Genomic DNA, 12626 nt, shown 5'->3' on the forward strand with positions numbered 1-12626 from the left:
GCAACTGAGGTTCCACTCTTTCTCACCAGGGCCTTCACCGTATCATAGGAGACTAGCTGGGGCTTCCCCTCTTTGTATCTCAGTGACTCCAAAACCAAGTACTAGTCTGAAGTGTCAGGTAAAATTTTTATTATAGTCTTTGGTTTATCAGAAATAGTTCAGTCTATTCAGTGCAATCCTGAGTGTGTTGTTTTATGTGATGTTGTCTGACCCAAGTTTGCATTTTCTTTCTCCAGGATACTGATGGCTCTTAGAATCATGTCTTATTGCCATGCCTGTCATATACTGGAGATATTAGAGATATCTCTTTGTCCCAGAACTTATCAGGTGTTAATCATGTTGGTATGACAGCATGCCAATGATTTTCTCTGTCTTTACTAATCACCAATAGTAGGATTAGTGCTTCTACACATCCTGCATGTGGTCCAGCTTGTATTCTGAGCATCTCTTGGAGCCACTTACACAGTTCTGAGTATTCTTAAAGGTAAGTACTAAAATATTTGATCCAGATCTTTTGCTGGGAACATAAACTCAAGAAACATCAGTAAATACACAAGGAAATAAGACAGTGTGATTGTTAGTTATTATCAATTTAAAAACATCTAGAATCACATAGGAGACAGCCTCTGGCCACGTCTATGAGGAATTTTCTAGATTAGGTTAGTTGAGGTAAGTAGACCTGTCTTAAATATGGAAGCACAATTTTATGGGCTAAATTCTAGACTGAAAAGAAAAAAAGGAGAAAGCAAACTGAACACCAGCATGTGTCTTTCTCTGTGTTCTGACTGTAGCTCCAATGTGAACAGCTGCCTCTAACTCCTGCCACAGTGATTTCCCTGCCATCATGGACTGTGTCCAGGAGCTTTGATTCAAAACAAAACCTCCCTGTCTTAAATAGCCTGGTGGGAATTTTCTCACAGTAATGAGAAAAAGTAATATGTATGAAAAATGAAAGAAACTTGTATCAAAACCAACCACTGTGGGTCACTAAAGTTTGTGCCAGATTGGAGTTACCCCATTGAGAAGGGAGTTGGAGGCTATGTGCATCGAAGCCCAAAAGGCATTGTTTGATGCTGTTCAAAGGGATTCTCATGATCCAGAGCTTCAGCACTGCTGTAGAACTGGTCAAAACCTACTGTAGGAGCTAGTGAAGCAAAGATGAAGAGTTCTGATGGCTGGATATCAGGCTGATGTGTATCAAAACAGCAGGATGAAATGATGCAGGCAGGGTACCTGCTGCATCTCTACAATGGGTGTGGTCAGTAGCTTTTATGTTATTATTCAATTTGTTGCTAAAACAATTCCTTATTCATAATAGGCTAAGTCCACAAATCTATAGCAAACCACTTCCAGTTTCTAGAATACCAAGTGCAAATAATATTATTTGCTTAATATTTGAATATTTGAAAATTATTCCCATTTACTCTACTCCCACCTATTCTATTGTCATTCCTGTTTCCTCCAAGAATCCCCTCAGAGATAGTTGAATCCAGACAGGCTATATTAAATATCTCTCTTATGTACAATTTTAATAATCACACACAAAGATCAAATTGAATTTGCTGTGACTTCTAGAATCATTTTTTATTCTTCTCTCCTCTGATGATGGGCTAATCCAAATTTAAACATTAAAATGTTTATCATGTAATATAGTGAGACAAACTCTTGGCTTTGGGTCAATCTATTTTTTTGGTCAAATCTAGGTTTGTACGTTCTGTGTGCCATGGTGTCTCCCCACTCACAAATGATAGATAGTACCAACGTTTACTAGCAGACACAAAGGGAGATTCCCTGGGATATAGGCTTTTTTTTTAAATTTATTTTACAACACCATTCAGTTCAACATAATAGCCACAGATTCCCGTTCTCCCCCTCTAGCCCCCCTCCCCCTCCCCCCAGCCCACCCCCCATTCCCACCTCCTCCAGATCAAGGTCTCCCCCGAGGACCGGGGTCGACCTGGTAGACTCAGTCCAGGCAGGTCCAGTCCCCCCTTCCCAGACCGAGCCAAGCGTCCCTGCATAAGTCCCAGGATTCAAACAGCCAACCCATGCAACGAGCTCAGGACCCGGCACCAATGCACCAGGCCCCCTGAATAGGCTTGTTTTGAAACTTAGCAATGGGTCAACCCCAAGGTCATATTTTCGATCTGATGTTAGAGTCTTTCCAGCCATGGCATTCTCTGAAGCAGTGACTTCTGAGTGGTACTAAGAAGGAAAGCTCCACCCCACCCCCACTCCTCACCAATCCCTATCTGATCATCTTGGCACCATATGGAGCTGCTTTCTAGTTTCCCTGTTTGGGTAGCTCATTCCAGCTCATCTCTAAGATGAAAATATATTATGTCTCACTAATCACTGGAGTCGCCTGACTCAGATTTGTGAAGTATTCTGGCCCCCCGCCATATGCTGTGTGTTATCTGTTGCTAATATTTGTGGTGACTGGTGAATTTGTTTTCAACTGGCAGTTTGGGGCCAGAGAAGAGCTAAGTGGTTGTGAGTGAAATTGCACTGGGATTCTTCCTTAGAACAATTCCCCAAGGTTCAATTCAGCTCCGCTTGAAGCATTTTAATATGGATGGGAGACTAAGTCTTCCTTAGCCTGTTATTATAGATCTTTTAAAAGGCTAATGAAAAATGCAGTGTGAGGGCTGGGAAGTAGCATAGCATATGGTCCCAAGAAGGAGGGCCAAGAGCTTCTGTGATGAATGTGAAAGAGACTCTGACAAGGTGAGGCAGAATCTAATGTAACACTGACTGTTGGGATTGCTTCTCTTCACACCCTAGTGCATTACACCTGAGCAGATGCCATGGCTTCAGATGGGCTCCTAAGAGCTACCCTGTCTCCATAGCTGTGTCATTATGCAAATCATTACAGAACACAGCTCTAAAAGTGTGTGGCCCAGTTTTCCTTTTCAAAGAGCTCAACATTCTGACCCCTGAGAAGGTTACAGTGCTAGATTTGGTTGTTGTGGCCTTGGAAACATGAATGGTTAACAAGGGTTTGATGTCCTGCCTGGGACCCAGTTCTATGCTGCTACTGCCTAAGCCTTAGGAGCTCTTTGTGAAATGTCAGAGGAAACTCTGGACTTGAGCATTTATGGGCTGCTGAAATATTAAGTTGCTGGGAAATTGACTTTATTTTAATTAAGTGCAGATTATGGATATCAAGTCAGGCAAAATTTTAAATTCTTCATTATTTTTGTTGGAGATTATGTATGCTTTAAGGTAGTCTATTTGGGTGTCAAGTTGACAAGGGGTAGATTAGTAAACTTAGTTGTCAACTTGGTGAAATTGAGAAGGACTTAGGTGAAATACTCTTCTGAGTGTAACTTTGAGGATGTTTACAGAGATGATTAATTAAGGACAGAAGGATAACCCTGAGTATGAGTGGGCCATCAAATATGCAGGGAGATGACTGGATGAAAGAGGGAAAAACGATAAAGTCTCTTGGAACAGGTATTCTTTCTGCTTCCTTGTCATTGTGAGCTGAAGAGCTTCCCTCCACCATGATGTCCTGATTCATCACAGGTGCAGAGACATGGAGTGAAGAGGACCTGGATTGAAGCCCCTGAAAGCAGGAATCAAAATATATGCTTCTTCCCTCAGGCTGATAGTTTGGGTGTTTTTGTCACAGTAATGAGAAGTCTAACACATCTACTCTCAACATGCTTGGGTACATTTCCCCACAGATTACTATTATCAGTGTTACCAGACTTGTTTTTGCATATATCCATAAGGCATTACAGTGAGATGTGGAGAAGAATGAGTTAAACTACCTTATAAAAGGAATGTTTCCTTTTCTCTCTCATACATGAGGTAAAGTTCCACCCTCGTTTCATTCTGGTGCTGTGATAAAACACTCTGACCAAAAACAACTTAAGGGAAGAAATGATTTATTTAGCTTACACTTCTAGGTCTTCTGTTATTATGGAGGAATGTCAAGGCAGGAACCTGAGAGCCGGATCACTTGCTATTTCATGTGCCATTGTCTTCAAACAAGGAACTCATTTCACAGCCCAGAAATACAGTAGGGAACATGGAAGAGTCCATTAGCTAGCTCACTCACATGCTTTTCCTTAGCTAACTTTCTTATCCAGCCTAGGACTATCTGCCAAGGGAATTGTGTCACCCAAAGTGGGCTGGGCCCTCCTACACCATTGAACAATCCAGACAGTTCCTTACAAACATGACCACAGGCTAGTCTAACCAGGGAAGTCCTTCAATTGAGAGTCCTTTCTCCAGTGGATCTAGTTATGTGTTAAGTTGAAAATTAATGCTAATTAAACCAGGGTTAATCTTCAGTTGGTATTAATGCCCAGTTGTTACAGTAGTAAGTGCTGAGGTTGAAGATTATTTAATCATTGGATTTATAGTCATTTTCTATTTAGTATTGACATTGAGCATGCTGTGATGAAGCTGAGTTCATCCTTTCAACTCTAGCTAGCTAAGTGCTAGAATTATTTCTTCATATCAGGCTTCTGGAATGTGAGGAGTCTTGAGACAGATTTTTGATCAATTTTTTTCCACAGAGGCAACAAACATAATGTTTATTGGGGAAATTAGCTTCAAAGCCAGAATGGTGGTTCATGCCTGTAATCCCAGTACTCAGAAAACCTAGGCAAAAGGAAGAGCATAAGGCAGAGGCCGTACTTAACTGCATAGTAAGTATTAGGCTCAAAAAATAGAAACAACACAACACTTCAGAGCTTTGTCACAAACTTACACAGCTGGAATCATTTTAGATGACACAAATAGTAATAGTCCTATTGTTAGAAACTCAAAGCATCTCCCAACCTGACTCTGCTGATTAAGAAAGAGTGAAAATTCAAGGCAGGCAGAAAGGCCCAGTTTCCTGAGACACTTCTGAGGTAATTAGACTGTCTTTATTCTGCTCAAAAGCAGCACCCACTCTTTTTACAAGATGCTCATGTGTTGTGGTCTCACCCAGACAGAGAACAGATTTGCTGCATAGCATGGTGGGAAGAACGTGAAGAGGGCGCTACTGAGTAGGAGGAAGGCTACAGGCGAACACTTCCTCCAGCTGACAGGAAAGAAGAAAGGTGGGTGCTGCTTTCCTCCCTTGGCTGCCAGACTCAGCTACAACCACATTCAGAGAACCTTCCACATGACAGTCAAGAGATTTTCAACTGCTCTGTGCTGGGCCAGTGAATTAGATATTGATGGTAGGATGACTGGCAAAAAAAAAAAAAAAAAAAAAAAAAATTCTGGAATCCACAGATCTGAGGTTTCCAAAGTGGTTGAAACATCATTTTATTTCATCCTTCAAGAGGTTTGTCAGTTGCATGAGGTGGTTACCTGGATGAATATAGGTTGAACCAAGTATAGAGCCCAAATAGTCCAGTTGCCTCAAGAGATTTGTTTAAATAACAGCATAAATTTATACTTCATGCTCCTCACTTTGGAAAGATTTCTGCTTTAGCATTGTCATCAGTGAAAACCTTTTACTTTCATCCTTAAAAATATGGCTGAGGACTGGTGAGATGGATCAGTGGATAAAGGAACTTGATGCCAAGCCCTGGCTACCTGCTTTTGACCTCTTGTATCCACAGGATGAACAGAAAGAAGTAACTCCTGCAAATTGCCTTCTGACCACTGTATGCATGCCTTGGCACATAGGCATTCACTCATACACATACACACAGCAGGCACACACACACACACACACACACACACACAAACACATTGACACACATACTCATCCACACAAAGAAGCGATGAAAAATGAATGAATACAAATAAAATGTAACAGTGACTGATTTCTTAATCTCATTATAATGCCTTCTAACTCAGAAATAGACTTTTAATGTGTGTGTGTGTTCATTTGCATATGGGAACATGTGTGTGTAGGGTATGATGGTTAGTTCTAGTTGTCAGTCTGACACCATCTAAGTTAACCCAGGGAGAAATTTTTCAACAAGATATTGTCTAGGTCAGTTTGGCTATGTGTACATCTGTGGAAAATTACTTTGATTATACTAATTGAGGTAGGAAGATTTGTCCACTGTGGGTGACAGCATTCCCTAGGCAGAAGACCTTGAACTCTGTAAGAATGGAAAAAGCAAGCTGATACACAAGCATGCACTAATTTATTGTTCTCTTCTCTTGAGTATGGATGCAATATGATTAGATGATTCAAGTATCTATCTGTGGCTTTGAGTTCCTGGAAATGGTATATTTCAGCCTGAAATGGAGTGAAACTAACCTTTTCCCCCAAGCTGATGTTTTCAGGATATTTTAACACAATGAGAGGAATAAAACTAAGACAATGGGTTCACATATACATATGTGTACATGTATAGGGGAGACAATGGATATACTTAGGTACCATTCTTCAGGTACTGTCCACTATTTTTATTAAAACTTGGCCTGGAACTCACCAAGAGGGCTAGGCTGACTGCTCATGGAGCCCCCATCTTCACCTTCTGAGTGTTGGAATTAAAAGAATGTGCTGCCATGTGAGAATTTTTATGTGTTTTTTGAGGATTAAATTTCAGTCCTTATGCTTTAAAGATATGTACTTTACAGAGTTATTTCCCTACCTAGGTAAATAAGATTTTTATCAATGAGAATAGTTAATTCATGATGAAGTGACATTAGAGAACATTGACCTATAATCTTACATTACTATTGTCCTGTCTTCTGTGGAGATAGAAAAGGAACTAGTTTGTGCAGCTACAAACCAAGGGATACCAAACACTTTCAGTAAGCAAGTAAGTTAGAAGTTAGAAGATGCAAGGATTGTCATCAGACTTCACGGGGGCAAAACATACCTTGATTTTGGATTTCTGGCCCCCAAAACTCTCTTTGAGAGATGTTTGATAGCCCTAGAAACTCAAGCAGATATCTTCCAAGATCATCTCCACAGCAGTTCAAAATAATTTGAATCATTTACTTCTTCCTGATAGTCCTTTTTTCTCCTTAAAGATCTTCATACCTTTTGATTTGGGCTTTCTTTGATGTATTTTTGGTGTGATACGGTTCCTCTTTTCCTTTTTCTTTTTGTCTCTTTTTTATGCCTTCTTTTGAAATCCTACCCACATTTCAATACCTCATTTAAATTCCACCTTTCTGAGGAAGGTTTTCTGCTTCCCTGTCCCCTTCTCTATCACTGCTTATCACTTGTGCTCTTATCAAGGCACTTATGATCACGATAATCAGAACTAGTGGAAGAATATGACCTGGGTCCTCCACTTTCTCAAAACACAGGAAGAAGCAAAACCCAAATAAACCTGAGTTACTCTTACTGTATTTCAAGAAGTACTTCTTTATTGTCTGCAGTTGACTGAGCACAGTGCCTTGTGTGGAGTAGACATAAGACAGCATTAGTTAAATGCTGAAAGTCAGGACTCTTAGCATGCTCTTTTGGGCTTATGTGTGGCACACTGATTATTCTTTTTAATTTTCACTGTGGAAAGTCTCCAGCACATCTGGAGGCAAAGATGACATGAAACCTGTGAGCAACTTTCTGAAGCAGCCCTTAATCCATTTTGTTTCATCTCCACCTGTATTCTCAGCTCAGATATTGAGAAAAATCTAAGATGGGATGTTTCACCATCAGTTAATATGCCACTTTATATTTCTGGCCAATAAAGGATTTCCATAAAGATGTTAATGTGATATCATCAAAAAATTGAAAAGGGAGCTGGAGAGATGCTTAGTTGATAGCACAGGCTGTTTTCACAAAGATCAGGGTTCTGTGATACAAGATTCATTTTCCACAGCCCACACAGTGGCTCATAAATCTCTTTACTTTCAGCTCCAGGGTATTGGGAACCTTCTTCTGGCCTCCAATGGGCACTGCACACATGTGCACAGACACATTGGCATGCATAACACCCTTATACATAAGAACAATAGTTAGCCAGAACTTGAAAGTCAAAAACAGGCAGCTCTTTTTGAGTTCAAGACCAGTCTGGACTACATAGTGAGTTCTAGGTCAGTCAGGACTACATGGTGATATAATGTCTCAAAATACTGAGCTAATAATAATAATAATTAATAATAATATTCTAAAACAAAATAATCTTCAATTCCTCCATTTTCCAAGGAGTATTTAAATACAACCTATTTTCATACATGCTTTTTACAGTTTGTGTATTTTGCATGTCAATGACATTTTATGAATAAAACAACAAATATTTTCTGAGCAAACACTCTGTAACACATACTGTGTGAGAAGCACTGAAAAATTAACTATTTTGGAAACTTGGGGAGATGTCCTAGGGGAGTGTTAAAGGACACAGAGGACAACGATAAGGGTCCGAGATCATGTAAGTACTAGGTGGCCATGATGGCCCATCAACAATACCGGCCTTGGAAAGAGGAGGCAGGGTATCCTGAGAGGAAGCTGTCTATGGGGAGTAGCCATACCTGTGAGCTCCAAGACTGAATATGAATATCTACCTCAATGAATAAAGTGGAAGAGCTATGAAAGATGACTTTTGACATCAACCTTCTGCCTCCACATGTACCACTACCCCAATACACATATAAGCATGAATTTATTTACTTACATGCATAGCACATGCACACATGAAAGATGGACAAAGGATAAAGAAATGACTATTTTAACTAGCTCCCATATAATAAATAAAAAAATAATTATTTATTAATAAAGACTATTGGGCTTATAAACATGGACTGCTAGTCCAGGTTGAAGAATCAGTCAGTTTTGGCTCTAGGTTGCTGACTTTGGGTGGCTGTTCCTTTCATGATATCACAGGGTAGGCTTAATTCATTTACTCCCTCAACAACTCTGATGGGACTGTTTTCTTGCTCAGTTGGTTTCAATATTTATTTGGTTGCAACTTATACAACAAAGTATATTCCTAATCAAAATTAAATCAGTTATTTATTAGTGTTCTGATGTTGGTATAGCATCTGGCATAATAATGGAGTTTAACTGTGCTTTTATTCATTAATAAATTTACACGTTCATCCAATTCATTGTTATCAGTGACTGTCTTCTGTAAGCTATACACTAGGGATACACTTGAGTTGTAAGAAAATCTGAGTTAAACCTTCATATAATATTTGTCATTAAGCAAAGGACTCATGTGTGAATTAATATGAAAGAGTGAAATTTATATGACTTTTCTTTATGTATCTTCCTCCTGTGACTCATGAGTTACCAGACACACAGTGGCAGCCACTCACCTCCATCCCTTATCTCATTTGTTGCCTATTCATAACACTAATAGCAATAACGAATGATATGGTAATTGGATGTCTTCATCCCTGCCATATAGTTACTTATTTAATATTTATAAGAACCCCACGAGGTAACCATGAGTATTATTTTCGTTTTACAGTTTGTGATGCTCAGACTGAGTTTAATAGGATATAATGCTGGGCTCTGCAGTTTGTCTCCAGAACCTTCCTTCTCAACCAATACAACATACTCTCTGGACAATTAATTTGTGCTTGAATTTGAACAAACCCTCTTTAGACTATGGAGTGAAGCTAAGAAACTCTTTTTACTTCATTATATGGACATTCAACAGTCAGATCTGATAGTTACATAGGTCTGAGTCTTAGCAACATAGAGAGAATTTAAGTATATGGTGTATGAGCAAGTTTGCTGCCTCACAGGTTTGTGTATGGTCCAAACTGCTTCAACCTTCCTTTGGAATTCCTTCCTTCAAAACAAACCTTTCACAATTCCAGGCAAATAGCTTTGTTTCTGTGGTAGCTGTGTGGATACAACTTGATGTGTATTGAAGTAACAAGAACCATTCTGCCTCTCTTTTCTTGATCCAGCTAGGATCTCCCGCTCTCTTTCCCTCGACCAACAAGGAATAGGAGACCATGGTAAATGAAGACCACATGAGAAAGGGAAGAAACAAAGAGCTAAAGAAGCCCACAGATATCCACAAAGATACCCCCACAAAAGACTGCTGGCAATGGTTGAGAGACAGCCGGGACTGACCTACTCTGCTGATGGGATGGCCAAACACCCTAATAGTTGTGCCAGAAACCCCATCCAAGGACCGAGGAATCTGGATGCAGACATCCACGGCTAGGCCCCGGGTGGAGTGCTGGGAGTCTAATTAGTGAGAAAGAGGAGGGTTTATATGAGCGAGAATTGTTGAAACCAAGGTTGGATAAAGCACAGGGACAAATAACCAAACGAATGGAAACACATGAACTATGAACCAAAGGCTGAGGGGCCCCCAACTGGATCAGGCCCTCTGAATAGGTGAGACAGTTGATTGGCTTGATCTGTTTGGGAGGTATCTAGGCAGTGGTACCAGGTCCTGGGCTCATTGCATGAGTTGGCTGTTTGAAACCTGGGGCTTATGCAGGAATGCTTGGCTCAATCTGGGAGGAGGGGACTGGACCTGCCTGGACTGGGTCTATCAGGAAGATCCCAGTCCTCGGGGGAGACCTTGATCTGAAGGAGGAAGGAATGGGGGGTGGGCTGGGAGGAAGGGGAGGGGGGCAGGAAGGGAGAGAACAAGGGAATCTGTGGCTGTTATGTAGAACTAAATAGTATTGTAAAATAAAAAAAAAAAAAAGAACCATTCTGTATTTAAAAAAATCTAACAGGTAATTCCTTTGAGATGGTGATTGCAGATGTTGTTTTTTGAATTGACCATTAATTAGCACAATTTGAGCTAGTCATGACTAGTCAGGGGATATGTGTCACATCAACCACTCAGAAAAAAGTATATATATATAAAATACATTCTGATAAGAGTAGTTTATAACCCGAATTTTTCTATTTCTCTTTTCTTCAAAAAGATGTCAATTCATTCTATTATAATATTATTTAATATACAAATTATATTGCTATACTAAAATTATGTTTAAAATAAATAAACAGATAAATAAACAAATAATGAAAGTACTGATAATGATTTTTAAAGATACCTGTCTGTCTTCTTTTGCTATGCCCTTTGCTCTTTCAATATGTAGCCCTTTGTTTCTTCCTTGACACCACTCCAACTATTATCTTGCTGTCTTTGTGTCTTTATCAGTATATACACATAAGCCCCAGTTGTAACTCTGTCATAATGTATTTCTCTTATTTCATTTCTTCTCATAGTCTATAAAACAAAGGGAAAGTCAATGCCTTATTTTCACAATCCAAGATAGATCACTGATGTGCTATCTATAAATTCTCTTGTATGCTCACTAGTACAATAGTGGCATGATTATTATGGACACAATCAAATGATTTTTGGTTGGATTTGAACATATGATCCCATGCTGAAAACACCATATGCTTAGGTTCCAACACCTGGAGAAATTAAGATGTTACTGACCTGGAATCTTCTCCCCTGAGGGCTAGATCTCATTTTATCCAAATGTGCTTTGCAAACTGTCAAGGGAGAAAAGCTATCGAGAACCTAAGTGATGACTGGCCTGGTAGAATATCACTAACAGTGCCATAGAGGCTCCTACACCTTGGGGATAACCAGTAGCTGTCTGATAGAACTTAAGACCCCCTCAGAAGGAGTGTACCCATGCCTGTTACTATAAATCTAGTTAGCCAAAAAACACGGCTGGATTGGACATAGATCCCAGGAAAACCTACTACTACCATTTTGCTAAATGGATATCATGCCCAACTCTTTCTTAATACTCATCCTTATACCCACAGATAAGTAAATCTCTAAATCCCCATTGAAGAATCTTCTTTGCAGTAGTTGTAGGTTATTACAGGGAACTAAATCTGCCCAAATTGCAAAGAATAAATAACCATGGAGTGCCGAACTCCAAATAAGTCATCTATAACATAACCTCTACACCTAAGGCTCAAGAATATCAAAGAGGGGATGGAAAGATCTTAAGAGCCAGGAGTTCAGGAGGACTGTGATGAGAAAGTTTCTTCTGGACCCAACAGGGATGTTGCTACCATGAACTTTCAAAATATAGCTTCCTGCACAAGATCCACACAAGACAACACCAGTCAACATGCCAGCATGGTCAGATGAAAAGTTCATGAGGTCCCACTATTAGATGAAAAGATATAAACAGTCAATGGCTGCTGAGAAAATGTTAATCAGTTTTCTTCAGAGATAAGCCCCTGTTAGGTTGCCCAACTCTAAGTAGTCAGCCTTAAACCTATATACCTATGGGCAGCATTAACTGAACTCAATAGTTCCTATTTACACATGTGTGTGTAATAATTATTATTATATAAAATAATTCATAAATTTGAGGAGGGGTTGTCGAAGTGGACAATGGGAGGAACTGAGGGGTAAAAGGGAAGAGTGTACTCATACAAGAAATTCTCAAATAATTAAATGTTATCTCTTAAAGTGGGAAGTTTATTCATTTTTTATAATGTCCTTTGCTTAGGTCTTGATAAGACCATAGTATATATGATAAAGTGGTTATTCTGTAGCCAAACAATGGATGACTGTCCTTAAGCCACAGGATTAATACATCACCCTTTCTCATCTCCTTTGAGGCTGATAGCTCTTTCCAATAAGGGAGACTTCAATGAGTTTTCTCTAATTTATCAACAAGAAGAGCTGTAATAAATGTAGGTTATCATTTATATATAAATAATGTTGTCACCACAACCACAATAAGTTGGTAATTCATATGTTTGCTCTGACCTTTTTGTTGGAGATATTTTTCCTACAGACATACCT

The 12626-nt window shown here is 39.5% G+C and overlaps 1 long non-coding RNA gene across 1 annotated transcript in view; it reads left to right on the plus strand.

Annotated features, from left to right (window-relative positions):
• Positions 1-10414, plus strand: part of LOC121828323 (uncharacterized) — a 38489-nt gene extending 28075 nt beyond the window's left edge. The window contains exons 2-3 of the long non-coding RNA XR_006070808.2: positions 4949-5060; positions 9781-10414. This is a non-coding gene — a long non-coding RNA (uncharacterized LOC121828323). The remainder of the gene's footprint in view (positions 1-4948; positions 5061-9780) is intronic.
• Positions 10415-12626: the final 2212 nt, after the last annotated feature.

This window comes from Peromyscus maniculatus, chromosome 3 (genome assembly GCF_049852395.1).
Source record: "Peromyscus maniculatus bairdii isolate BWxNUB_F1_BW_parent chromosome 3, HU_Pman_BW_mat_3.1, whole genome shotgun sequence".
NCBI classification, from domain to species: Eukaryota; Metazoa; Chordata; class Mammalia; order Rodentia; family Cricetidae; genus Peromyscus; species Peromyscus maniculatus.